Below are 25407 nucleotides of genomic sequence, written 5' to 3'. Positions count from 1 at the left end.
CCCCTATAACACATCACTAGATTGCTGTCTGTTGCTTCCAGACAGAACATCTATTGTCAATTGTGGATTCACAGGATGACCTGACTTGTCCACCAAGGCGTGATGGAGAACCAGAGATCAGGCCCACCCTTCACTAGACCCATAAGTGGAGACAGTACTCCAGGTGTGGGTGACCAGCATAATTGTTATAAGCCAAACTTCTAACAAGACAGAAACATTTTTCCTTAGGGTTGATAATATATTTGCCAGGCATGATGCATGTCATTGGGAACAATGAATTAGGAAAAATAACCCCAACAACAATCTGCCCTACATCTGGGATGGTGAAGTAATTTCAGCCATTTTAATCACTCTAACAGCAGGCCCATAAAACTTTATCAAATGGTACCAGAAAGGCAGGAAGGAATATTACCCAGGTGCAGGACAAACAACAAAGCCAATACTTAAGCAAATATTTCCCTCCTAAAAGTGACAAGTCACTGAGAACCAGAGCCAGCAGCAAGTGGCAACTACAGAATAAACATACATATGCAGACAAAATTTTATTTTGTATGCTCAAGGCGGCTTACAACATTAAAAAATACATAACCACAATGTAGCAAAAGTACCTATAAACAATAAATAAAACATTAAAAAATACAGACCCAAACTGAACAATTTCCACATAAATCTCAACTAAATCAAAAATAAAGATGCAAAAAACCAAGAGCAACAACTCCCTCTCCAAACTAGCCCCCCAGCTAAACATAGCTAAAGGAGCCAGGCTGTCACCAATGTACTGTGTGAAATCTAAAGCCAGCTGTCTCCTTGCACACTTCATTCACAGACACACCTGGAGTGGCTTGGATTAAGAGAAGAAATGTACAGTACTTGAAAGCCTCAGGAGGCAAGATGTCCCAGGGACAAATCGGTAACAATAAACTAGCTTTGGGACACACGGAGAAAGGAAAGAATCACATTGATATATAACAAATTGGTCATTCGGGTTTCTCAGTGACACTCTGAACTGTTTCGAACCTGGAGAGGTGCCAATTACACAGCATCTGGAACCACTTGGGTAACAGCTTCTTTCAGAGAGGTAAGCTGAGGTTGTTGTGAAGAGGTTATGCTAAGGAGAGCCGGCCAGGGGATTGGTTTCCCTCCAGATATTCGGCAGGCACAGGAAGCCAACCATGAAGTCTATGAAACTGTTTGAATTTTCCATCTATTCTTGTGGCTGTAATTTTAGCTTTATTGTTAGCTGGCTCAACTTCAAAATATATTTTTAAACAAAAAACAAAACAAAAAACCAGTTAGATATATACTTTTAATTTTTAATATGCAATGTTAGGGCCAAATAAGAGGGCACATACAGCTGCAGACCAAGTGTCCCTAGTTTCCAAGACAGTCCCGGATTTTCAGAACCCTGGGTGGGGTATAATAATAATAATAATAATAATAATAATAATAATAATAATAATGGTCAACCTGGAGAGGAACCAGTTAAAAGGTACCAATTTCTGCAGCCACAGCAGGTGTTGATTCTCCAGCGGTTTGACTTCACCCCCAGAGGTGCACTCCATTGCATCCATCTTGAGATAGACAGATGCCAACAAATCGCTACACCACCGCTAATGCCAAAATCACATATAGTCAAAATACATTGGGTTCAATGACGAGTGAGATTGCTAATGTCATTTTTCCTAGAACTCCATCCTCCTTCCATTTTTTATTTATTTTTTAACCATGCACGTAAAGCTGAATGCACACAATTTAAATGAACATAAATTGATGTATGGAAGTGAGAGCTGGACCATAAAGAAGGCTGATCACCGAAGAATTGATGCTTTTGAATTATGGTGCTGGAGGAGACTCTTGAGAGTCCCATGGACTGCAAGAAGATCAAACCTATCCATTCTTAAGGAAATCAGCCCTGAGTGCTCACTGGAAGGACAGATCCTGAAGCTGAGGCTACAATACTTTGGCCACCTCATGAGAGGAGAAGACTCCCTGGAAAAGACCCTGATGTTGGGAAAGATGGAGGGCACAAGAAGAAGGGGACGACAGAGGACGAGATGGTTGGACAGTGTTCTCAAAGCTACCAGCATGAGTCTGACCAAACTGTGGGAGGCAGTGGAAGACAGGAGTGCCTGGCGTGCTCTGGTCCATGGGGTCACGAAGATTCGGATACGACTGAACGACTAAACAACAACAGAAAATTGGGGGCTTACTGTACTAAGGGCTGCTTCAGACATGTCTGGTTTCCTGTACATCAGGGGTGGCCAAGGAGATGCCCCCCAGTTTTTGTGGACTACAGCTCCTATTATCCCTGACCAGTAGCCATGCTAGGGGGGTCTGAGAGTCCACAACATGTGTAGGGCACCACCTTTGCTAACCCTGCTGCACGTATATCATTTAAACTTTGGAAACTGTATTTCATGCACCACATGTGATGGATGCACACTGCAAAACAGATACACGTGAGCTGACCACCAATGGGTTCTCTCAGCAGGGAATGTGTCCTGTGCAATAAGGGCTCTTGGGTGCATCGCTTCTGCTCAACCTCGCACTGACTGAGCTTTCACAGTCATGTACCGTACCTGCTGGATTTCCAATACAAGTTATTGCAGCATGCTGAACGTCAAAATTGTTGAGAGAGCAGAAAATATATCGGACTGTGCATCCAATTCAGTAATGGCAGGATCGAAAGCATCTCGGGTTCCACATAATTCAGTAACAATATTATCGAGTCTGGAGGGACAGCGGAACAAAAAGCTCCAGTGGCAGAATTTAACTTGGGCTCGATGCAAAGATCCTTGTTCATAACAATGCGTGAAAGGTTGTTTCATCAGTTTTAAGCATTGTCTTGCAAATGTACTGAATGTTCCCTTGTTCTGTATTACTGGGGAGTCTAATTTACCTTCTCTTTACCACACCATTTATCACTTTGTATATCCTCTCTCATGTCCAATTTACTCATCCCCTCCATAAACAATTTCATTCACTCCTACTCGGTTTCTCTGCAGGCAGGAGACGTGTGCTCCCATCTCCCAGGCCTGCCCCCCCCTTTGTTTTCAAATGAATCCTTTTAGACCGAATGCCTGGTTAGCTTCGAACACAGCATTCAGATGGCTATCTGCATTTTATTAATCTACTTTTGTCTTCTTTCTGACATAATTGCTCTCCGCAAAGTGCTAATTAATAACACTAAACAAGCCTCTTATTGCAAATGCAGCCTGAGCATAGAACAATGTCATATGGAATCCAGGGAAGAAGTATTCCGCTTAATGTCTCTTTCACTCTGCATATTGTTACAAACGTGGCATGGCAACCCCCAGTCACTGCTGAGCAATGACAAGATTCTGAGTGGGGGGGGTGTTTTCCGGGTGCTCACCCAAGGTTTGTGCTCCTTTGAGAATCAAGATGCAGAAGGGACTGCCGTAGCTTTAAGAAATATGATCTATTCACATAGACACACCTGAGTTTAGATGGAGGGAGTCCAGATCTCAAGAGAGACTTGTTCCCCACAGCAGTGGAGCACTAGAGTCCAAGGCATCTCTCCCAGCTTCCCTTCAGCCAGCCTGCCAAGATGGTTCCGTCCTTGTTGTCTGTTCCAAACAACTCCTCCCCATCCCTCTCTTGCTTTGCGAGGCCCCGGGCCCCGCAGTTCCCCTCAGAAATAAACGCACAGGCACAAGTATCTTGTGTTAATGGGATGAATTAGGCCACAACTTTATTGGTTACAGATGTGAGCGGTTTGGCTTAGGCGTTTGGGTGAAGCCAGACTATATCCTGACTCTCCTGCCCATCTGCAGGAAATCTCTTAAGGGTCAACTACCGATAGGGGACGCGGGTGGCGCTGTGGGTTAAACCACAGAGCCTAATGACTTGCTGATCAGAAGGTCGGTGGTTCGAATCCCTATGAAGAGTGAGCTCCCATTGCTCAGTCCCTGCTCCTGCCAACCTAGCAGTTCGAAAGCACGTCGAAGTGCAAGTAGATAAATAGGTACCGCTCCTGCGGGAAGGTAAACGGCATTTCCGTGCGCTGCTCTGGTTCGCCAGTAGCGGCTTAGTCATGCTGGCCACATGACCCGGAAGCTGTACACCGGCTCCCTCGGCCAATAAAGCGAGATGAGCGCCGCAACCCCAGAGTCTATCACGACTGGACCTAATGGTCAGGGGTCCCTTTACCTTTACCTTTTACCGATAGGGAGAGCCCTATGATATACATTGATTAAGAGCTCCCCAAGGGTCACCGATGGGGTCATGGCATGACCCTAGCCCACGCCCAGACTTCAGACAGGAACCACACCCCTGGATCTCTTTAATGGGATACCCTTAGCGTGGAGGGGCTGGCGGAGGCAACAACCTCCCCTCCCATAACAAGGCTTACCCAATGCGTAACCTTAAGTTGTGACATTGCTGCAAGGTAGGCGAACACCAAATGGGTGGTGCCGATTTGCCAAGTGGAAAAATTCCTGCCTGGCCCCAACAATAAGGCGACCAACATTAGTCCATAGCATGGCCAAAGTCAAGCAACACATAAAAAGAGGGTGGGGGGCATGATGTGGCTGGGAGCGCTAATGACGTGGGCAGCATCCATCCACCCACTCCTGGGTCACTGGGAGGTCCGGAAGGTCCGCCAGCAATGCCGTGCCCCCGGGGAAGGGAAGCGGTCTTATCCAAAGCTTAGTTTTTGGTTTTTTTAAGGCACATTTTTCCTGTGAACACAGCCTGCCCATTCCCCATCACTGTCTCTGTCTGCCCAGGCCCAAGGCTTCCTCTCTGATGTGGGTCATCAACACCTTTTGTTGTGTTGTGTGCCTCTGTCCCAGGTGAGGAAAGAAGCTTAGCTTGTGCTTTCTACTGGCCTGGAATCTTCCCTTCTATATTCCAGATAATAGCTAGATCCTGACATTCATCAGTTTCTACTATTCACTCTCGTACCAAAATTGTACCAATATGGATGAGAACCGATGAACCTTAAGAAACTTTGTAATATCCCGAAATGTGACAACACCATCAAGGAAGCCGTGCTATTGCCTTCTCCATCTTCTCAGTTCCTCAGAAACATGTGGGTTGCAGAGGGAATGGACTTATTTTATTATCTAGGTCAGCACGCCCTTCTTACTAGCTACAGAGTGCAAAATAGTAATGCAGTTTCATTATCTATAAACCGGAATTTGGAAATGCAAGCTTAACTATTCAGATTAATCCACAAACTGGCAAAAAAGTTTGAAAAGAGCCCGCTATCAGACACACTCTGCTAGGAAGCTAAAGCTGGAGGGTGTAGGATGAAAGATGACCACAGAACACAATAAATCATTTCAGCTGGTCCCTAGTGACTGGTATAAATTGGAATAACCCCAGGTGTTTGGCTAGTTGATATAATGTACCAGCAATTATATTTATGTCACCACTGCCCCCTGCTGGACAGGAAGTTAGATAGACGTAGGTGTGCATGAAATTGAGCCTAATAACTGCGGCCTAAGGAAATGACACACCAAAACCAGATGCAAAAGAGGACGAGGCACCTGTAGCTTCAGTAGCTACATGGAAAACAGCATTTCAGCAGCTGTAACTTGGGTGAATTGCAATTGTGTAATAGAAACACCTTTTACTCAGTTGATAGGTGGAATGGCATATCCAGAGATACATTTTGGCAGCCACAAAGCACTATGTAGGGTGTCCACTTAAGCTGCTCAACCAAGTGTCTCCTAAGGGAAGCCCACCATTCAGACACGGGCAATTTATTCACAAGAGCTTCAGACCAGGAAGGCAAATCATCCAATCAAACAGAACTTCTGTAGCTCTTGTTTAGCACTCACTCAACACATGCTATGGGACGTGGTTGGCGCTGTGGTCTAAACCACTGAGCCTAGGACTTGCTGATCGGAAGGTCAGGGGTTCGAATCCCCGCAACGGGGTGAGCTTCCATTGCTCTGTCCCTGCTCCTGCCAACCTAGCAGTTTGAAAGCACGTCAAAGTGCAAGTAGATAAATAGGTACCACTCCGGCGGGAAGGTAAACGGCATTTCCGTGCGCTGCTCTGGTTTGCCAGAAGTGGCTTAGTCATGCTGGCCACATGACCCGGAAGCTGTACGCCGGCTCCTTCGGCCAGTAAAGCGAGATGAGCGCCGCAACCCCAGAGTCATCCGTGACTGGCTCTAACGGTCAGGGGTCCCTTTACCTTTACAACACATGCTATAGTGCAGTTTCAATATATGTGAATAGTTTATTCATTGGTGAAGGGACGGGTGGTTCCAGACAGGTGGAATGCCCCAGATTCTCTGGCCTGCTTCACATATCGCCTCACTCGGTATGTTTGTGAAGTGTTATGTCCATCCGTGAACATCCTAGGGGCCTACAGAGGAGAAGGCAGGAAACGAGTGGCTATCGAATGATGGAGATTCCCTTGCCTAATAACAAACCGCTGGAAAAAACAGCTTTTGTCATCAGCGAGAACCCACATGGTGATCCCCTCAGAAAGAGCTTTGCCTTCCTCATCCTACTGAGGAAAGAAGGCAGCCCACAGACGGAGGAACTGTGTTAGCTGAAGGGGAAGCAAGGACAGCTCAATTCCTGTTTGGCCAACGGAAGGAGTGGAATAATTTCTTCCTTTTCCTCTGCCTTGATTGCTTCAGATGTGAAAGGAGGCTGAACACCCCATTCCTATACTGTGTGGTCTTTTGAGACCAGTCTACCACCATCACCCCCACTCACCCACCCAGAGTTATTTCTGAGGGAATGAGGAGAGGAGCTAAGCACTTTTCCACAGTCTCCCAGGGCCCATATCCTCTAAGGAAATAGGAGCAGAGGGAGGATTGACTCCAGAGGAAGCTTCCTCAGAATACAATTCCACGCCCACCCCCAAGCAATCAATTCATTGCAAGGGAAATAATTTTTGTTTAAATGGCATTTTATCTTTTTTTATGAATCTTGTACACTGCCCTGAGATTTTGTATGAGGGGATTTTAAATATTTATTTTTTAAAAAATGCAACAAAAGTGAGGCAAATGGCAAGAAAATGTTCCTTGGCTTCTCCCGCCAAAAAAATCATTGCAGGATTGTGTACCTCATACTCAGCACTGGAGTGTGAAAAATCAGGAAATTTGTCTATAAACACGTGGGCTATATGCACTGGGGAGAGGATACTGGCCACAGTTTCATGATGCCTGCCATATTTTTTAATAGAAATGCATCTCCCCTTCACACTTCATAATGCATTTACTTCACAGTAAACACCAGGGCTTTTTTCTTCTTCAGCCGGAGCTCACCGGAACTCAGTTCTGGCACCCCTCAGGTGGGCGCCATTGCCATTCTAAGAAAATGTGGGAGGAGTTTGTGACCTCTTTTTCTTGAGAAACAGCACTGACAAAGACCCATTTACAAGTGGCAAACACCCATGGTGTTTGAAGTGTGAACTCTTTTAGATTCCTAGGAGGAGGAGTTGAGGGATGCTCCCTTCATCACTTTGGATACTTTTTCATTCTTCCTTCCTCTGTGTCTCGGGCATTCAGAGGACAAGATAGGAGACTGTTTGGCTTTCCCCCCTTGCGCAGTTTGCATAGGCTTTGCCCTTATTTACAGCATCTTGCAGTGACCTTGTAAGAGCAACAGAGACCCACGTGGCCGCAAGTCTTGGCTTGATTATTGTAATTTCACTCAGCAGGTTTTTCTAGCGCTCTCAGCTCTCTCAGAAACAAGCAGCGTGCTTGGCTCTCTGTTTTGAGCCACACTGATCATATTAGCTCCACTCCGGCTGCCTATGAAAATGTAAAATGTTGGATTGACTAAGCTGGCCCTGTCATTCTTAAAAGCCCTTCACCTGGCAAACTCTGGCTGCATTCGAGACTTGGAAGCACAGCTGCCTGATCTTCCTTTTCCAAATCTATTTGTCAAGCCGCGTCTCACTCTTCTCTCAGATCACTCTTCCAAATTCACTCCTACAGCACAACAATATATAAAGGGACTCTGTAGGCGGGTGCCTTAAAAAGAAAGCAAGGTGGAACCACCAGCACATGTGAAACGTGATAATCTTAACATGCTTTGTGGTACTTCCCAAGTGCTGCATGCTGGACTGCCAATAAACATTTGACACTCGGGAGAGATTGCTGCTTAAGCCCCCCAAATGCACTTGCTGTTGAAAACCAGCCAAGGCTGATTTTTAGACACAGCATAATAGGTACCTGCCATTTTTATCTGCACTCCAGCACAGGGGAATCGGCGCCAGTATAGGACAGGGCCAGGTGGAAGGAGCTGAGGAGCAATGCCAAGCCACAGCATGGGGACACCTTGTCACTGCATCCCTTTCAACCATTCTGAGCACCACTGTAATCTGCCATTCACATCTTATTGTGAAAGGTGAATGCATGTGAGGTACCATTTGCACACAAAACAATGCCCAGCACTCTGTACACACTATCCTTTTAAAGCACAATCAATGCACATTCTTTCCCTCAAATAACTCTTTGTTTACCCCTCAGAGTTACAGTTTCCAGCACCATTTAACATATGAATGTTGGTATCTAGTAGTACAGTCAACTTCCCATTTACATGTATTCCAGGGACCTGCGACCACAACCATGCACATCACCACAAACCCAGAAGCGACATGAAAAGGGGGAGGGGGACAGCCATAAAAAGCCTAAAAATGGCATGGAAACAGAATCTAGCAATCCCACGAGCCTTTGTGATCCCAGGAGCTTTTGCACCAACCTTTGAGGCCTGCGGAGAGTTGGAGATTGACAAAGGAGGTTTGGAGAGAGTGGTTGCGGTGGAGTTTGGTGGAGTTTTGGTTTTTTAAAGGGATTTTCAAAGGCTTCAAAAGAGGTTTAGAGGGTGTATCCAGGCTTTTTCAATAGTTTTCCTAATATATGTGTGTTCACTTAAACGTGTGGTGCCGTGGAACGTAACTCCCGCATAAATGGGGAGTTGCCTGCATTATCTCTGGAAGTGTGTTTTTGTAGGATTGTTTTTTAAATGAAATTTGTTTCAGTGGGGATGACTGAGGTTGATCTTTAATGGGAGCAGAGCAGGCATGGAGAGAACATGTGACTTTTTCCTCTCCTGCCCTGGTCCTCAGGAGGGAAAAAAAATCCTTTTTTGAAGCTAGCATTCGCACTGGGAAGAAACCCTGACAGACGGCCTTCTTGATAGTGGCACCTGCCCTGTGGATCGCCCTCCCACCAGATGTCAGAGAGAACAACAACTACCAGACTTTTAGAAGGCAGCCCTGTTTAGGGAAGCTTTTAATGTTTGATGCATTACTGTATTTTGTTGAAAGCCTCCCAGAGTGGCTGGGGAAGCCCAGCCAGATGTGCGGGGTATAAATAATAAATTATTATTATTATATTACTTTAGCAAACAAACAAAAGAGCAAGTACTTTGATATGGTCTGAAGGCAGCCGGGATTTCAATCTTTCGGAAGGAAAGCAAGGTTTGGTGGATGCAAAGCCATCTTTGAAGCTTGCATATGTGGCCATGGGCTCCATCGAGCAAAGGCAGGATATTAAATGTAAGAACTAGATAAAATGTTCTGTTCACAACCTGAGCTGACTTTTTTTGTTACAATTTTCATTTCAGGTCACACTGACAGCTGGGGTTGGGGGGGAAACAACCCATTTTGGTCGGTTAATCTCTGTTCCTCCCAAATGTTTTGTTTCTCATGGTGCTGGATAAAAGGTTTTGCTGGAAATCCTCCAAATGCTCCCGGTGAAGCCAAATAATTTATATCATCTGGAGAGGAAAAAAAGAACACCTACAAATGCCAACGAAACAGCAAAACAGAATGTTGTCTGCTGGAGAGCAAATAAAACAGGAAATGCAGCTACCCAACCCGGCAGAATTAATGGCTTCTCTCTCTCTTTGTCTGGCCCAAATGATATAAATGGTTGTGATCTGCAGTGAAGAAACAAGGATGTTCAGAAAATGTCTGTTATTAAACAGGCCTAAAAAGTACACGGTGACCTTGCATTTGGGCAACCTAAAAAGAGGGTCATTGGAAACCCATCAGAAAGCATACACCATATGGGTGTGACCCCCAGCTGTTGCTTCTGACTTCAGCTTCTACCATTCCTGATCATGCTGGCTGCAGTTGATGGGACCTGGATTTCAACAAAATCTGAACAGCCACAGCTGCCCTGACCCAGAGGCTACTGTAAGCTGCAAATACTATGCAATAAAGACAACATAAGTCAAAGCATTGCTGATCAAGGGTCTAGAAGCCAAGCCTTATGAGGAACGGTTGAAGGAGCTGGGTATGTTTAGCCTGGGAAAGAGGGGACCAAGAGGAGATATGAAAGCCATCTTCGAATATCTCAAGGGCTGTCACATGAAAGATGGAGCAAGCTTGCTTTCTCCTGGTCTGGAGGGTAGGACTTGAACCAATGGCTTCAAGTTACAAGAAAGGAGATTCCAAATAAACACCAGGAAAAACTTTCTGGCAGTAAGAGCTATTCAACAGTGGAACGGTCTCCCTCAAGAAACTCATGGACTCTCCTACCTTGGAGGTTTTTAAGCAGAGGTTGGATGGCCATCTGTCATGGATGCTTTAGTTGAGATTCCTGCATTACAGGGGTTTGGACTAGTTGACCCTTGGGGTCCCTTCCAACTTTACAATTCTATGATACTGTAAGGTGAGATGTGTGTATGATATGATATGATACGATATGATAGGACACTATTTTTTTTTTAATTGTTGAAACAGTGTTGGCTTCATAATGGTGCTGGCCATCATTGTCTTGCCATTTCCTTCCTCCCATGGCACAAGATTAAGAGGATGTTATTGGAAGCTCATGTAAATGCATGGATGGTGGGGAGGGGTTTGGTTGAAACATTTTGTTTATTTAATGATCAGAATGTTATTTCATAAGATATATCACAGTGGTGTACAACATACAAAATTTAATAAGGTCAATAGAAGTAGCCATAAAAAAAACATAACGAAAAAGAACAATACTGTAAAGCATCAGTAGATAATTAGGTGGTGGGAAAGAAAAGCCAATGCAATTCTGGGCTGCATCAATAGGAGTATAGCATCTAGATCAAGGGAAGTAATAGTGCCACTGTATTCTGCTCTGGTCAGACCTCACCTGGAGTACTGTGTCCAGTTCTGGGCACCACAGTTCAAGAAGGACACTGACAAACTGGAACGTGTCCAGAGGAGGGCAACCAAAATGGTCAAAGGCCTGGAAACGATGCCTTATGAGGAACGGCTAAGGGAGCTGGGCATGTTTAGCCTGGAGAAGAGGAGGTTAAGGGGTGATATAGAGGAGGGAGAAAGGTTGTTTTCTGCTACTCCAGAGAAGCGGACACGGAGCAATGGATCCAAACTACAAGAAAGAAGATTCCACCTAAACATTAGGAAGAACTTCCTGACAGTAAGAGCTGTTCGACTGTGGAATTTGCTGCTAAGGAGTGTGGTGGAGTCTCCTTCTTTGGAGGTCTTTAAGCAGAGGCTTGACAACCATATGTCAGGAGTGCTCTGATAGTGTTTCCTGCTTGGCAGGGGGTTGGACTCAATGGCCCTTGTGGTCTCTTCCAACTCTATGATTCTATGATTCTAAAACAAGACAGCTTTCAGAAGACATCTAAAAGAAGGCAGGGGTGGTTCTTGGTGGACCTCTAGTGGCAGGGAGTGCCAAAGGGCAGGGCTTGGTCCCTAATGATTCCTTCAGAGTGATCATTCCCCCTTCATTGTCTCTCACATTCCCACACTCACAGAACATTCATACCAGGCACAGTCTATCAGCTGATCCAAACTTTGACAATAATGCCTATTTTCTTCTCTGTTGAACCCTTTCCCAATAACAGCACATATTACCATCTGTCCCTACACTGTGAATGCTGACAATTTTAAAGCACAATAATCATAACAATAAAAGCAACAATAACACTAATATAATGCTCGTACATATTTCATAGCATTTTAGCAGCTAAGGGAGGGATTAAATGAAAGATGGAGCTATGAAATGTAGAGATTGCAGACTGTGTTGTCTTCCTTTCCTCCCTTTTCTTGAGTTATTCTCTTTTTGTGAATAAATTGGCCAAACTGCTATTTTTCTCTCCAAACCTATGTGTTGAAAGCTTAAATTTGATATCTTATTAGTCACTCTGAAATCATAGTAATTGCTGAAAAAACTTTCAATTGATATGTAGATTCCGTGAATGCGAGCCCTGGGTTATTCTAGGGCAAAAAGGCACCAATTTGTTCTCTTACCCTCATAGCTTCTCTTGCGCAAACATGGGTTTTATGAATAGCCATTAAACCTGCAATCAAATAAGCGTTTTCATATTTTTATTGTTATGTGTCATAATACTGTTGCTGCTCGTCTAACGAATTTGCATAGCAGCTACAAGGGATCAAATATAATTGGCACCCACAAAACAGGAGGGGTGGACAAAAAAAAGAGGTGCATTTACGACAGCTTTCACCCACAGGTAATACTTACAATGTGTGATTAGCACAGTTTCTTTTCACACATACTTTTGCAGCATAAAATGTAAGCAAATAAACAGCACTGTAAATAGAAACACTTAAGTGGAAGCTGTGTAGTAATTTGCAATTTTTCAAACTGGTATAATTTTCAGAGAAATATCAATGCACTACATTGATTCTGAAAATCTTTGCAGATGGCACAGGTCACTCTTCAGAAGTGACTCATATCATGCTGCAAATTACTGACGCTGGCAAGTAAAACCTTCTACCTCAGTGTTTCAAAGGATAATCAGAGTTACTTAGAAAGGGCTTTCTTTGTCAAAACCAGAAGGAGAGGGAGAGAGTCACACTTCTTACTGAGCCAGCCTCTGTTTATAAGTGAGTGTGCAAGTCTTTGAGCAAATTAAGAATTCCTTGCAAAATCAAAAGCTTGAATATGCTTTCACCAACTGAGAATGGGATAGTAGAAAATACACTTTGCTACATAGCATCTGTCAGTCTCTGAAACCAATTCTCTACCAAACCCATTCATAGATAAATACTCATAGACTTATTCACGGTTCTGCTGCCATAACCTCATGTATTAACTGAGTAAGCAAACAAGGATATGACAATCTGTTCTTCAGCATGCCATGGTGGTCATGAGAGAAGGAACACAGCTGCTGATCTGAATAGCTAAGGAACAAAACCTTTCAGTCACAGATATTCACAGCCCCCTGAACAACCCCCTTCCACCAACTCAAATAACAGTTCCTGCAACATGGAAGAGGACACATTAAAGATGATAATGATTATGTCACTTTTTTCTCAAAGGTGAACTCAAAGCAAGTTAAAGCAAACCCCTGCAATACAGGAATCTCAGCTAAAGTATTCATGACAGATGGCCATCCAACTTCTGCTTAAAAACCTCCAAGGAAGGAGAGTCCACAACTACCCGAGGGAGACCATTCCACTGCTCTTACTGTCAGAAAGTTCTTCCTGAAGTTTAGTTGGAATTTCCTTTATTGTACCTTGAAGCCACTGGTTTGTGTCCTACCCTCTGGAGCAGGAGAAAACAAGCTTGTTCCCTCTTCCATGTGACCGCCCTTGAGATATTTAGCGATGGCTATCATATCTCCTCTCTGTCTCCTCTTTTCCAGGCTAAACATACCCAGCTCCTTCAAGCGCTCCTCGTAGGGCTTACTTTCCAGACCCTTGATCATTTTGGTTGACCTATTCTGCACACATCCCAGCTTGTCAACATCCTTCTTAAATTGTGGTACCCAGAATTGGACACAGTATTCCAGGTTTGGTCTGACCAAGGCAGACTCAGGTGGTACTATTACTTCCCTTGATTTAGACATTCTACTTCTGTTGATGCAGCACAGAATAGCATTAGCTTTCATGACACTGTTGACTCAATGGCCATATGTATCATTGCTATCTTTAAGCTTAAAAAGAATGGCTGAATTAAAAAAAAATACTTTAAAATGGATAGTGGATACATTTTTATTATTTTTATTATTTTAAGGTGGCCAATAAATACATTGGCAGTTTAGTATGCCACGTTGTTTGTGTGGCAGCCCCTCACACCCCCCATTGTTAGAGGGCCCTCAGAATAAGAGAGGAAGGAATGAGGCCAGCACTTCAGCAAGAAAATGTTCATCTCCTATAAATTGCCTCAACAAGGCATCTCTAGCGGATGGTGCTAGAACTATTAGCGTGTATTGATTGTGTTTTTAACTAACAGCCCAAGGCAACGCTCACTTCAGAAGGGAACATTTCAATTCTTTATATCACTGAAGTGAACGAACGAATGAATAAAACAAAACCCTGGGCTTCAAGTACGTGCCAGTGATGGACAGAGCTAAGAGTTCCCTGGGCAGGAGTATCCTGCTCCCTTGCACTGCCGACCTGGGGACTATAACATCCGCATTCCCCTTTGTTGCCACGTCCCCATGGCAACTGGCCAGCGGACAGAGCTGGCTTGCAGTTCTGCACAAAAGCGAAGCTTCAAATCAGACACTAGCTTGGGCTCTTCAGTTTTATGGCCTCTCATCTCACGCTTCACCTCTTTGAAAATGAAATTTATGAGCAGAACCGTGAACTTTACCACATCACTAATTTTACGGCTGCCCTTGTCAAACTGCTTCCTGCTGTTCACTGGCAACACTCTGAGAGGAGGAGAGACCTGTGGCCCCGGGGCCTAGCTGCCTGTCGGCAGGTGCAAAGGAAGTGTGAAAGATTTGTGGGAAGAAGAAGTGCCCCTGCTCACCTAGAAACAAAATGGTCCAAAGACTCTAATCCATAACATAGAAAGTAGCTCAAAACCCCTGTGAAAAGAAAATGACCCAAACGTTCATTTCTCTCTGGGGGTATCTAATTGTAGAATATGCCAGAAAAGCACATCCATGATTGGGGGAAAGAATGACATTGATTAAAACGGTGCTTCCTACAAATTATGCTTTTGGGATTCTAGGGAGTCACAGGAGACCAACATGGTCCCAAGCTCCTTCTTTTTATTTTCTAGTCCCTGTGGTATTCTCTAAAAGCTGCACTTGCCACACATGTCAGGGTTTGACTGTTTCCCCCACCCAAAACTTATGCGGGCCAGATTAGCTATTATCCATGATGGCTAAGTGGAGTCTCCATGTTCAGGGGGCCTCTAACAATATGCTGGTAAACAGCAGCAGAGAGGGTTGTTGCCTTCATACTCTACTTGAGGGCTGCAGGGCCTTTGGGAAAGATACTCTCAAAGTCTTCCCCTCACTGCCGCTGCTCCTCTGCCTCATCACTGCTACCACCAGAGACACTGCCAATGAGCAAGCAAGCAGTGGCAGTTCCTCCTTCTCACTGCCACCTTTGTTTGCTTGCTGGCCCCTCACACCTGAGCGGGATCACAAGGCAGGTGAACAAACAGGATGCAATGATAAAGAAGAGCAGGTCCAGGGGACTTTTGTCAGTTGGTGTCTAGTTGGGCCATGAGCTCTTGGCAACTGGACCTGTGTGCTCATTTCCCTGCAACATCTGGCTGGCCACTCTCTTTAATATTGTATTTTCAAATTATTGTAGCCTGTTCTATGACCTCATGGTGAACGGTAGGTAAGAAATAATACTCCCATCATTCAGCCTGGACACTGAAATCCAGCACTGAGGGCCTTCTGGTGGTTCCCTCATTGCGAGAAGTGAGGTTACAGGGAACCAGACAGAGGGCCTTCTTAGTAGTGGCGCCCGCCCTGTGGATCGCCCTCCCGTCAGATGTGAAGGAAATAAGTAGCTATCTTATCTTTAAAAGACATCTGAAGGCAGCCCTGTTTAGGGAAGTTTTTAATATTTAATGCTGTATTGTTTTTAACACTCGATTGGAAACTGCCCAGAGTGGCTGAGGAAACTCAGCCAGATGGGCGGGGTATAAATAATAAATCATCATCATCATCATATTTTTGCTCAACTAGTTTGACCTTTGGTGTGATCCAGCAGGGCTTTTCTTTTGTTCTTATGGTGCCTGTACATACTGTACTAGAACAAGTCAGGATCAGCCAGTCTAGATCTGTAAGTTGAGTTACATCCTATGTAATACACTCAGTATATTTAATTGGTCAGTTCTCACTAGCTTCGTAGTTAAGGAAGCTGAGGGATGATTGAGCCAGATTTGTGTTGCGCCACTCCAAGGCACTTCTGTTTAAGGTGGAGCTTATTCAGCTGCTACCATAGAATTTCTGATTATTCCTCCTTATTGTTATTTTTAATATATAAATATTCGTTTTACCTCTCCCTTCAAAGACCAGCAACACTTTTAAAAACCGCAGTGTCATCTGTTATATGTCCCCCAGACAACGTAGCCACAAATTCCCTGTTGTGCTGTGGAAGGTGATATCAAATTTTGCTATTCAAATAGGAATTTTACAGCAGGAGGAAGAAAGCAGACAGTTATCAAAGCACTGTCCAGCTGTGAAAGATGGAAAATTGATCTGAGAAAATACCGTGCACTTCCAAGCACAGGGTAATGTGGCCAAAGTGAAATTGAATTGGCTCTACATAGTGAATTCCATAAATTAGTCTATAGTTTAAAATAATGTAATGACATTTGTTGTTGTCTTGCCTTTATCCTCTCTCCCGCAGCCAGCACTTTGAAAGTTGAAAGGAACCAGATAAGAATATTATTACTTTTCTTTTCTTCTTAAGATCCTCCCCCATCGTTCTGCCCGGACACTGAGGTCCAGCTCCGAGGGCCTTCTGGCGGTTCCCTCACTGCGAGAGACCAGGTTACAGGGAACCAGGCAGAGGGCCTTCTTGGTAGTGGCGCCTGCCCTGTGGAACGCCCTCCCATCAGATGTCAAAGCGATAAACATCTACCTGACATTCAGAAGACATCTGAAGGCAGCCCTGTTCAGGGAAGTTTTTAATATGTGACATTTTAGTGTATCTTTCATCTTTGTTGGAAGCCGCCCAGAGTGGCTGGGGAAACCCAACCAGATGGGCGGGGTACAAATAATAAATTATTATTATTATTATTATTATTATTATTATTATTATTATTATCCATGTTGAATGTAAACCCTTGATTTGGAAATGTTTCAACGCTTTTAACAACTAGTTTGCTGCCATAATTTCAAATGTTGTTTCTGGCCATATAACTCTTGCCCTGAATTGTTTGGTCTTGCTTCATATCAGCGGCATGTTTCCAGCCCTCTCTTTACACAGCAAACCTAAACGCACGATTGAAAAAGGCCCATGGAAGGCAGACGGACTTACGTCTGAGCAAACATGCACAGGGTTGCCTTGCAGGGCTCTCTATCTGCTTGCCTTTGATATTATCTCTACCCTCACCCTCCCTTTAAAATCCTTTCTTGTCTCCTGCATTAGAAATGCTCTAAAAACACATGCCCGTGTGAAGGATGCAGCAGGCACCAGTCCCTCATGCTGCCTGTTCTTTGGCATCAATTATAAATTTGCTTTTCACTTTGCACCCAGTGGGGGGATTCACAAAGCCCAACACTCCCTGAGCATTACATAATGTCTGAAATGGTTCTCTGAAGAAGAACAAAAGCTTACACACAAGGCAGCAATAGTTTCTGAAATTTCCAGCATCATCTCTACCTGGCAATCCAAATATACCCCTTTTGGGTCTGTTTCTTCCATGCTGAAACAGCAAACCAGAGAGCTGGGTCTTTTGAACCCTCCGGACTCCTTGACAATGGACAACTGACCCACAAGATGTGGCAGCTTGAAGGCTTTAAAGGGGGATTGGCCACTGCAGCGGTGGATGAGGCTTGTTGTTGTTTAGTCATTTAGTCGTGTCCGACTCTTCATGACCCCATGGACCAGAGCATGCCAGGCACTCCTGTCTTCCACTGCCTCCCGCAGTTTGGTCAAACTCATGCTGGTAGCTTCGAGAACACTGTCCAACCATCTTGTCCTCTGTCATCTCCTTCTCCTTGTGCCCTCCATCTTTCCCAACATCAGGGTCTTTTCCAGGGAGTCTTTTCTTCTCATGAGGTGGCCAAAGTATTGGAGCCTCAGCTTCAGGATCTGTCCTTCCAGTGAGCACTCAGGGCTGATTTCCTTCAGAGTGGATAGGTTTGATCTTTTTGCAGTCCATGGGACTCTCAAGAGTCTCTTTCAGCACCATAATTCAAAAGCATCAATTCTTCAGCGATCAATTGTTCTTTATGGTCCAGCTCTCACTTCCATGCATCACTACTGGGAAAACCATGGCTTTAACTATATGGACCTTTGTTGGCAGGGTGATGTCTCTACTTTTTAAGATGCTGTCTAGGTTTGTCATTGCTTTTCTCTCAAGAAGGAGGTGTCTTTTAATTTCGTGGCTGCTGTCACCATCTGCAGTGATCAAGGAGCCCAAGAAAGTAAAATCTCTCGCTGCCTCCATTTCTTCCCCTTCTATTTGCCAGGAAGTGGTGGGACCAGTGGCCATGATCTTCATTTTTTTGATGTTGAGCTTCAGACCATATTTTGCGCTCTCCTCTTTCACCCTCAATAAAAGGTTCTTTAATGGCAATTGCAATGGTGGATGAGGCTATCAATAGCTATTAGTAAAGATGACGATTGTTACACTTCTTAATGTTAGGTGTGTGTTTATGATCTATGTAGTCATGTATGTTCTTTCTGTGTCAAGTATTTCTGTTTGTTCTTCCCTTATAAGATGCCTTTAATCCCCCAGTTAAACTTCTAAGTATAAACTCTGTATCTTTTCTTTATAAACTGCCTTTATCCTTAGTTTTATTACACTCCACCAGTATTTAATGCCACTGGTTTAATAGGAATAAATAGCGGGTGAGGAATGGTGTGAGTAAGGAATGAATGCTTAGCTTAGATAGAACACTCTGCTACCCAGATAGAAGCAACGGGCAATGTTAGCCTCATCACAAAGTGCGGCATTTCAGCACATACCCAATCACTGGTGTTGCTGGACAAATGTCTCTCTAACCATGCACTGACAGCCTGTGGGAAAGATAATAAAGTGTGTAAAAGAAAGATGCTTGAGCAACTGATACCTGGAGAAAAAAGTATAACTGATTGGCCACAGTGAAGGCAGAATGCTGAACTAGATGAGCTTTTTGTCTGATCCAGCGAGGTCTTCTTTTGTTATTACTTGCTGAATACAAGATGCATTTATTTGTGTTCAGGATTGAGCTTTCCCTAGAAGGATAGAATAGTTTTGAGGTGCTTGAAAGGTGGCTGTGATGGCTTCCTGGTGCTCTGGCCCCTGATTCGTGCCTCTGCACCTCAAAACCAGCATGAATATTCCCCACTAGCGTTCACCCGGCAATAGAAACTTCACTGCAATCCCTCTAAGTCACCCATTGGCTTGACGTTTCTCAAGTAGCAGCAAGCATATGCCAAACCCCTGATTCTCCAGGATCTTTCAGAAATCCTGATGTTCACTGTGATGGATGCCGCATGTAGTGTTTGACAGCTCTGAAGTTTCTTTGCCAGACTTTTTATGTTTATATGCCACTGTTTTGTAACACGCAGCTCCCCTGAGTGTGGTACTTCATCTCCTTGAATAGGCACCACTGACCCATAGCAATGGAGATTCGTGAAAGTGCAACATACCCATTACCACACTGAACTTCCTCCTGCACAGGTCGGCAGTGGGTCAGATGTGTACACTGAAGTGAGTCTGCTATTAAGGCGTTCAGGGGAACCAACAGCTGCCATGCTTTTTTGCGTTAGCTTGGGAGTGTGGTTTAATTTGAGTTGCACTGCAGGAAGATGTATAAAATCACCCTTTGAAGCCCTCTGATGCTCGTGTTCCCTTCAGGCTACTCTACACTGTCACTGTAACATGGCATTTACTGTATAGGATAGCAAGATTGCCTTGTAGGTGTAAAATCAGCTCAAGTTACAAAACACCCATCCTGATCTCATGCTAATGCCAGGACATGATGCTACAAGGATGGCAAAAGGCCGTTATAAGGGATGAGCTACTAGTCTACTGCTTCTGGATCCTACTTTGATTGCTCTGAATCAGTTTAATCTAAAATAGTACTGAGCCACATCTTCTTCTTCCTTATTGGCAATTCAGGGACACGAAACACTTCTTACAAGGGCTGAGTTGCAAAGCCATTTCAAAGTCCAAGAATCCTCTTTGTTTATTAAGAGTAATAGGCTTCACAGCATAATAGAGTTGGAAGGGACCCCAAGGGTCATCTAGTCCAACGCCCTGCAATGCAGGAGTCTCAGCTAAAGCATCCATGACAGTTGGCCACCCAAACTCTGCTTTAAAACCTCTAGATAAGGAGAGTCCACCACCTTCCAAGGGAGTCTATTAAACTGTCAAACAACTCTTACTGTCAGAAAGTTATTCCTGATGTTTAACTGGAATTTCCTTTCTTGTAACTTGAAACCCTTGGTTTGGGTGCTACCTTCCGGAGCAGGGGAAAACACGCTTGCTCTTGACAGCCCTTGAGATATTTAAAGATGGCTATCATATCTCTTCTCAAGCTAAACATACCCATTTATAAAGATGCTGAACAACAATGGGCTCAGGCTAGAACCCTGTGGCACCCCAGTTGTCACTTTTTTCCAGTAAGATGAGGAACCATTAGTCTATTTGGGTTTGGTCAGTGGTCCCTGTCTCTTGCTCCTATGTACACTATGAGAGAGCAACCTGGGCCTCTCCTTCAAACTCCCCTGCTAAATGCCCTTGCAAACACCCCTGTTTACAAGACATAGTCAAGAGCTTCTGGTCAAGAGCTCCCACAAGCTGCTGCTGGTTACTAACTCCTCCCCCAACTCCATCAAAGTTGTTGCATGCATGGAACAAAGTCTGCTTATGCAATGGGACCGCCCCCCTCTTTCCTCCTGCACCCCCTAAATTTGCTTTGGAGGGCTGCGGGAAACCCCAGAACAAGTTTAGAGGGTACACGAGGGTGGAAAAGTCTAGTTCTACAAGCAGACCTTGTTCCCTGCACTCTTAGTGATACATTGAATTCTACCCAGTATGTCTAACATTCCTTGCCCGAGTACTCTTTATATATTGGACAGAATAACATCCATTATCATATTAGACAACCCTAGATCACAACATGACAGCAATTGTGCCACAATCAGAAAGTGGAAAATGGCCTACAGGCAGTGCAAATAGAAAGGAAATGAGCCAAGCCACACACTGCAAGTCAAGTCTACAACATATGGTCAATGAATGAAGCATGTAGAAAATATTTGCTCATTTTACAGATAGAAGGCTGAGACTAGTGAATGTAACAGTAAATGCATGGCAAAAGCAGCAGTGTTACTGAGCTCCTTTTACAGCAGATAGCAGTAGATTCCTTATGCATTCAGACATCCTCTTGTACACTCTCATAAACACAGATGGGACACAAAACACAACTCTCACCCTCATCTTCACCATGCTTGCAGCTGGGGAAGACAAAGAACAGCTCAGCTGAGCCTGAGACTCCTAACCCCGGTTCTGATTTGGCCAGCCTGCCCATTCTCTGCCACATACCAACAGCAGTCTAGCCCTGTGGCAACAAACTCAACAGTAGCTCCTTGTCAACATCTGCTGTGGAGATGGCCAGGCAAGGAACCTGCTCATCTCAAGGTAAGATGGGAACAAAAAGAGTGAGGTCAGGGCAAGTCTTGACTTTCTCTGGCTTCCTGTTTCATCTCTTAAGTCTGGGATAAACAGTAAGGATGCTGGCCTATCAGTCCTGTCTCAGTTCTGGAGCATGAGACCACCCACATCCCTCCCATTTCTGGCCCCCTTTATTATCTTTGCCCACCAGTGTCATTTGCCTCTCGAGCCCTGCAGATGCCTGAACAATGGAGCTGCAATGTTTGGTGGTGTTTCTGTTTGTCTCCCTCCATCAGCCCTGTGAGCAAAGAACTAACATCAACTCAATCAGTACCATGGACAGCTCCCCTTGAATGCTAGTGCCCTAGGTGGCTACATGCTACCTCAATTGAAGAGGCTGACACCTGTTGTCCAGCATCTCCTGTCCCAGTAAGATACCACAACTCTGAAATACCCCCCCAAAGATTTGCTGTTACCTGCTTCCAGGCTCAGCTTGATCTCTCAGCAACCACCAGCCAGCTGCCTATGAAACCGACTGTGTGCATCACCGACGCTATCAATTGGGATAAAAATGCAACAGATTTGCTGGAAACAGAAAATGACTCAGAGGATAAAAAAGTGAAAAGGAAATGGAAAGATCTTCAGGTGAATCTTGCAAAGTGTCATTTTTAGAAACAATGGGAGGTTCAAAGCCTCCCAGTGAGGCTGCCTGAGCAACAAGGAAATGTAACCATGCTAGGATAAAGTGGTAAAATTAAAAGGACCAGAATAAACACTATACAACCCCACATGATAAAGCCCATACAGCACTGCTCCGCCCTATAAATGTGAATCGAAAAGATTCCTGCACTGCAATTTTTACTGCACTTTAATTCAAGGACTGTCATTTTGGTCTTCTCCCCTGCATGGAATGCTGTCTAAACACCTGTGCCCTTTAATATAGAGATCTGGTAAATGATAAACAATTTTGCACTGAATATATACTATTTAGGCTTCAGCCGTTTTTGTTTCAGTTTGCTGATTAAAGTCTTTGTTCTAGCATTTTATCAAAAGATCAATACTATTTCTTCTACTAAGATTTTCATCCATGGAGCATCACCATATATGTTAAAACTGAATGCCAGGCTAATGTTGGATGTGAGCTATGCGCACAATGTCATCCTTTGACCTGCAATTATTCATAATTCCATGGTATTCAGAGATGTGCCCAGCTCTCCTCTACTCTCTGATCATACCATTGCACTGAAATGGCAGCTATTCTTGAGAAAAGTAATGTTTTGGTAGGTTCAGTTTTGCTACATGCCCTCGATCAATAATCCATCAATAATCCTGAGCCGTCTCAGTGAGCATCTGCCTGTTCACCTCATTTAGAATGCCTCTCTCCTCCCCATTATCTCCTTTCCTTCTCAGCATGCCACACATCTCCATCTTCCACCCTGTTCCCCCCCCCCTTTATTTTTTTTTCTAAGTAGGTCACTATTCCCTCTTGCCCTCTCATTTATTCTCTCTCCACTAATCTACATCTATATTTTTTATTTACTCCTATCTCTCTTGTTCAGTTTGCTCTGTCTTTTTTCTTTTCTTTATGAACTGTTCATTTCATTGACAATTACCATAAAAAGATATTCATGAAGAAATAGCAAAAAGCCTCTCCTTCTCCTCCGCAAACCAAATTTATTTCACATTTTGTCCATTCTCTATTTTAAAAGCAACCAACTTCAAATGAGCCATGTATGCACTGAGAGGATTTGCATTACTACAGAAATGAAAATGCTGATGGGGAAGATTGGTTATTTTGCTCAATGACCATCAGGCTCTGATCTCCTTTTATAATTGATCATGAAGATTAGTAAGGATGATAATAATGGTTCTCATGTTGTGTTTTTCACCCATTGCCTTTGGCCTGAAATGCATATTTTGTTTCGGCAGCATTTATTCTGACATAGGCACATTTTGTGCTATGGTACTCTGACTTATCCCTTGTTTCCCTGAACATCAACTCAGCTGAGCTACTTGCTCTGTGGGCAAGATCACCCAAGCCAGGATGCAGAGCAGAGACGGGGAACCTGTGGCTCTCCAGAGGTTGTTGAACTCCAACTCCCATCATTCCCGGCCAATGGTCATGCTGGCTGAGGCTGATGGGAGTTGGAGTCTAACAAGTTCTCCACTGCCGCAGTACAGGAATGGAAAGAATCAGCGATCTTTGCTTGCCTCACGCTCTCATCTCTCCAATGTCCCCAAGTTACATTAGAAAAAGATCGCAGCTTTGCCCTTCATAGGGTGGTTTGTTTGCTGGCTGGCTGGCTGGCAACTACACTTGTCTTTGATATGCTAAATCTCTCCTTGCAGGAGCTTTTTATGCATTCTGAGTGATATTCCACACATGAAGTCCCATCTCACACTGTTATATGTGTAACCTGCGTCTCTTACATCTTACAGAGTGTGCAAAGCTCCTGTCCAAACAAGCTGAGAGGTAACAGATCATTCATTTAATGAGGGGCCTGTATACTTGATGAAGGTTCATCAACATATCTCCAGTATGCAATGCTTTTTGATGTTTCCAGAGGGAGAAGCAAAATTATGCATTTTTGGGGCATGAGCCCACTTTGCCTCCATAGTCCAATTGCAAGCAATACTGCCTGCAGCTATTGGAATTTGCTATTTTTCATTTGTTTCCCCTGTTGATATACCTGGACAAATGTAGCTCTCACTCAGTGATCTCTGCAAATCAAAGCAGGTCCCCAACTGTCAGTGGGAGCATTAGCCATGCTGTGGACCCCTCTTGCAATGGTGTGAGCTGTTTCAATAAGATAATGAGAAATTAGCCAAGTGTTTATGAACAGATGCTCTTTCCTCTGAGAAAAGCAGGGCTTGTTTTGTTGTTTGAACAAATCTTTCACCTAAGCTGTTGCTAGCTGTGATGGTGCTGATTTGATGTGACGCACACCATTCATCTTCATAAAAGTTTTAAGCCCAAGAGAGACAAACTGAGGCTTGTTGTCACTTACTAGCGGCTCTGGTGAAACATGACAGATGAACATCATGTACCACCTCTTCCAGCCAGCGTTTTCGTGGGAGTAGCAAAAAACTCATTTACTTGGTTCATAAGGTGACTGCCTTTTCCTTCTTCGCATCCCTCCTGAAAATCTATCATACTACAAAATATACAGGAGATGGCCCAGCAATTAGATTTATTTTCAAAGTGTCTTTTCACACTGATGAGGCTTCTCAGAGATTGCTCATTTTGGATAAAGCCCAATGGAAAGTATTAACTTTGAGATGCACATTTCCCATAAAACAATTCCTGGTTTGGGGACTTTTGATATGATGCTACTATTAATTACCAACACACAACACTCGAATAAATCAAGGACTGCTATCCTTTTCTATGACATTTCCCCAGATAGACCCCCCCACTATATTTATTTCTTAATTGTGTAAAAAAATGGACTCAGCTTCTCCTAACCTCCTAATCTCTAAATGCAATGAAACTATAAAAACAAATTTAAATCAATAATCAAATGCAATACAATTAATAGCCGGGGGGAGGGGGCAAGGCTGCAGGGTCTACTCAGTAGCCATGGGACACGTAAAAGAGGCAAAGTTTGCATCATGTCTGAAAAAGAGAAATTGGCGTGGACATCTTTACCTTATGTGGGTCACAAAATAGAGACCAAAGGACGATAGGCGGGCTCATTTTTCCAGAGTGAAAAAACCCCTTGTTGAGAGTCCTATGTCTGCATACCAATCTGATACAATGGTCAGGGAGAAGGCTGCCCTCACAACCCACCAGGATACAGGACACAGACTGATGCCTGCTGGTGCCACAATGCCACCTCAGTAATAGAGCCAAAGTCAGAGCTAGCTGAGAGGGAGAGCAAGGTGACAGAAAGCACAGCTCCATTGTCATGAGGATAGAGACACTTTCAGGAACCCATAATGCGTAGCTCCGACAGGGGTGTAGTTTC

At 44.1% G+C, this 25407-nt stretch overlaps 1 protein-coding gene across 1 annotated transcript in view; it reads right to left on the bottom strand.

The window, feature by feature from the left end:
- SYNDIG1L (synapse differentiation inducing 1 like) overlaps window positions 1-21979 on the bottom strand; it is a 94869-nt gene extending 72890 nt beyond the window's left edge. Inside the window, exon 1 of the mRNA XM_081915550.1 lies at window positions 21916-21979. The gene's annotated coding sequence lies outside the window, so the exon portion shown is untranslated. The remainder of the gene's footprint in view (window positions 1-21915) is intronic.
- Between the last annotated feature and the right edge of the window lie 3428 nt (window positions 21980-25407).

Source organism: Podarcis melisellensis (assembly GCF_964234715.1).
Source record: "Podarcis melisellensis genome assembly, chromosome: 1".
Taxonomy (NCBI): Eukaryota; Metazoa; Chordata; class Lepidosauria; order Squamata; family Lacertidae; genus Podarcis; species Podarcis melisellensis.
The sequence above is the reverse complement of the archived record's forward strand: the minus strand, read 5'-3'. Positions and strand labels throughout refer to the sequence as shown.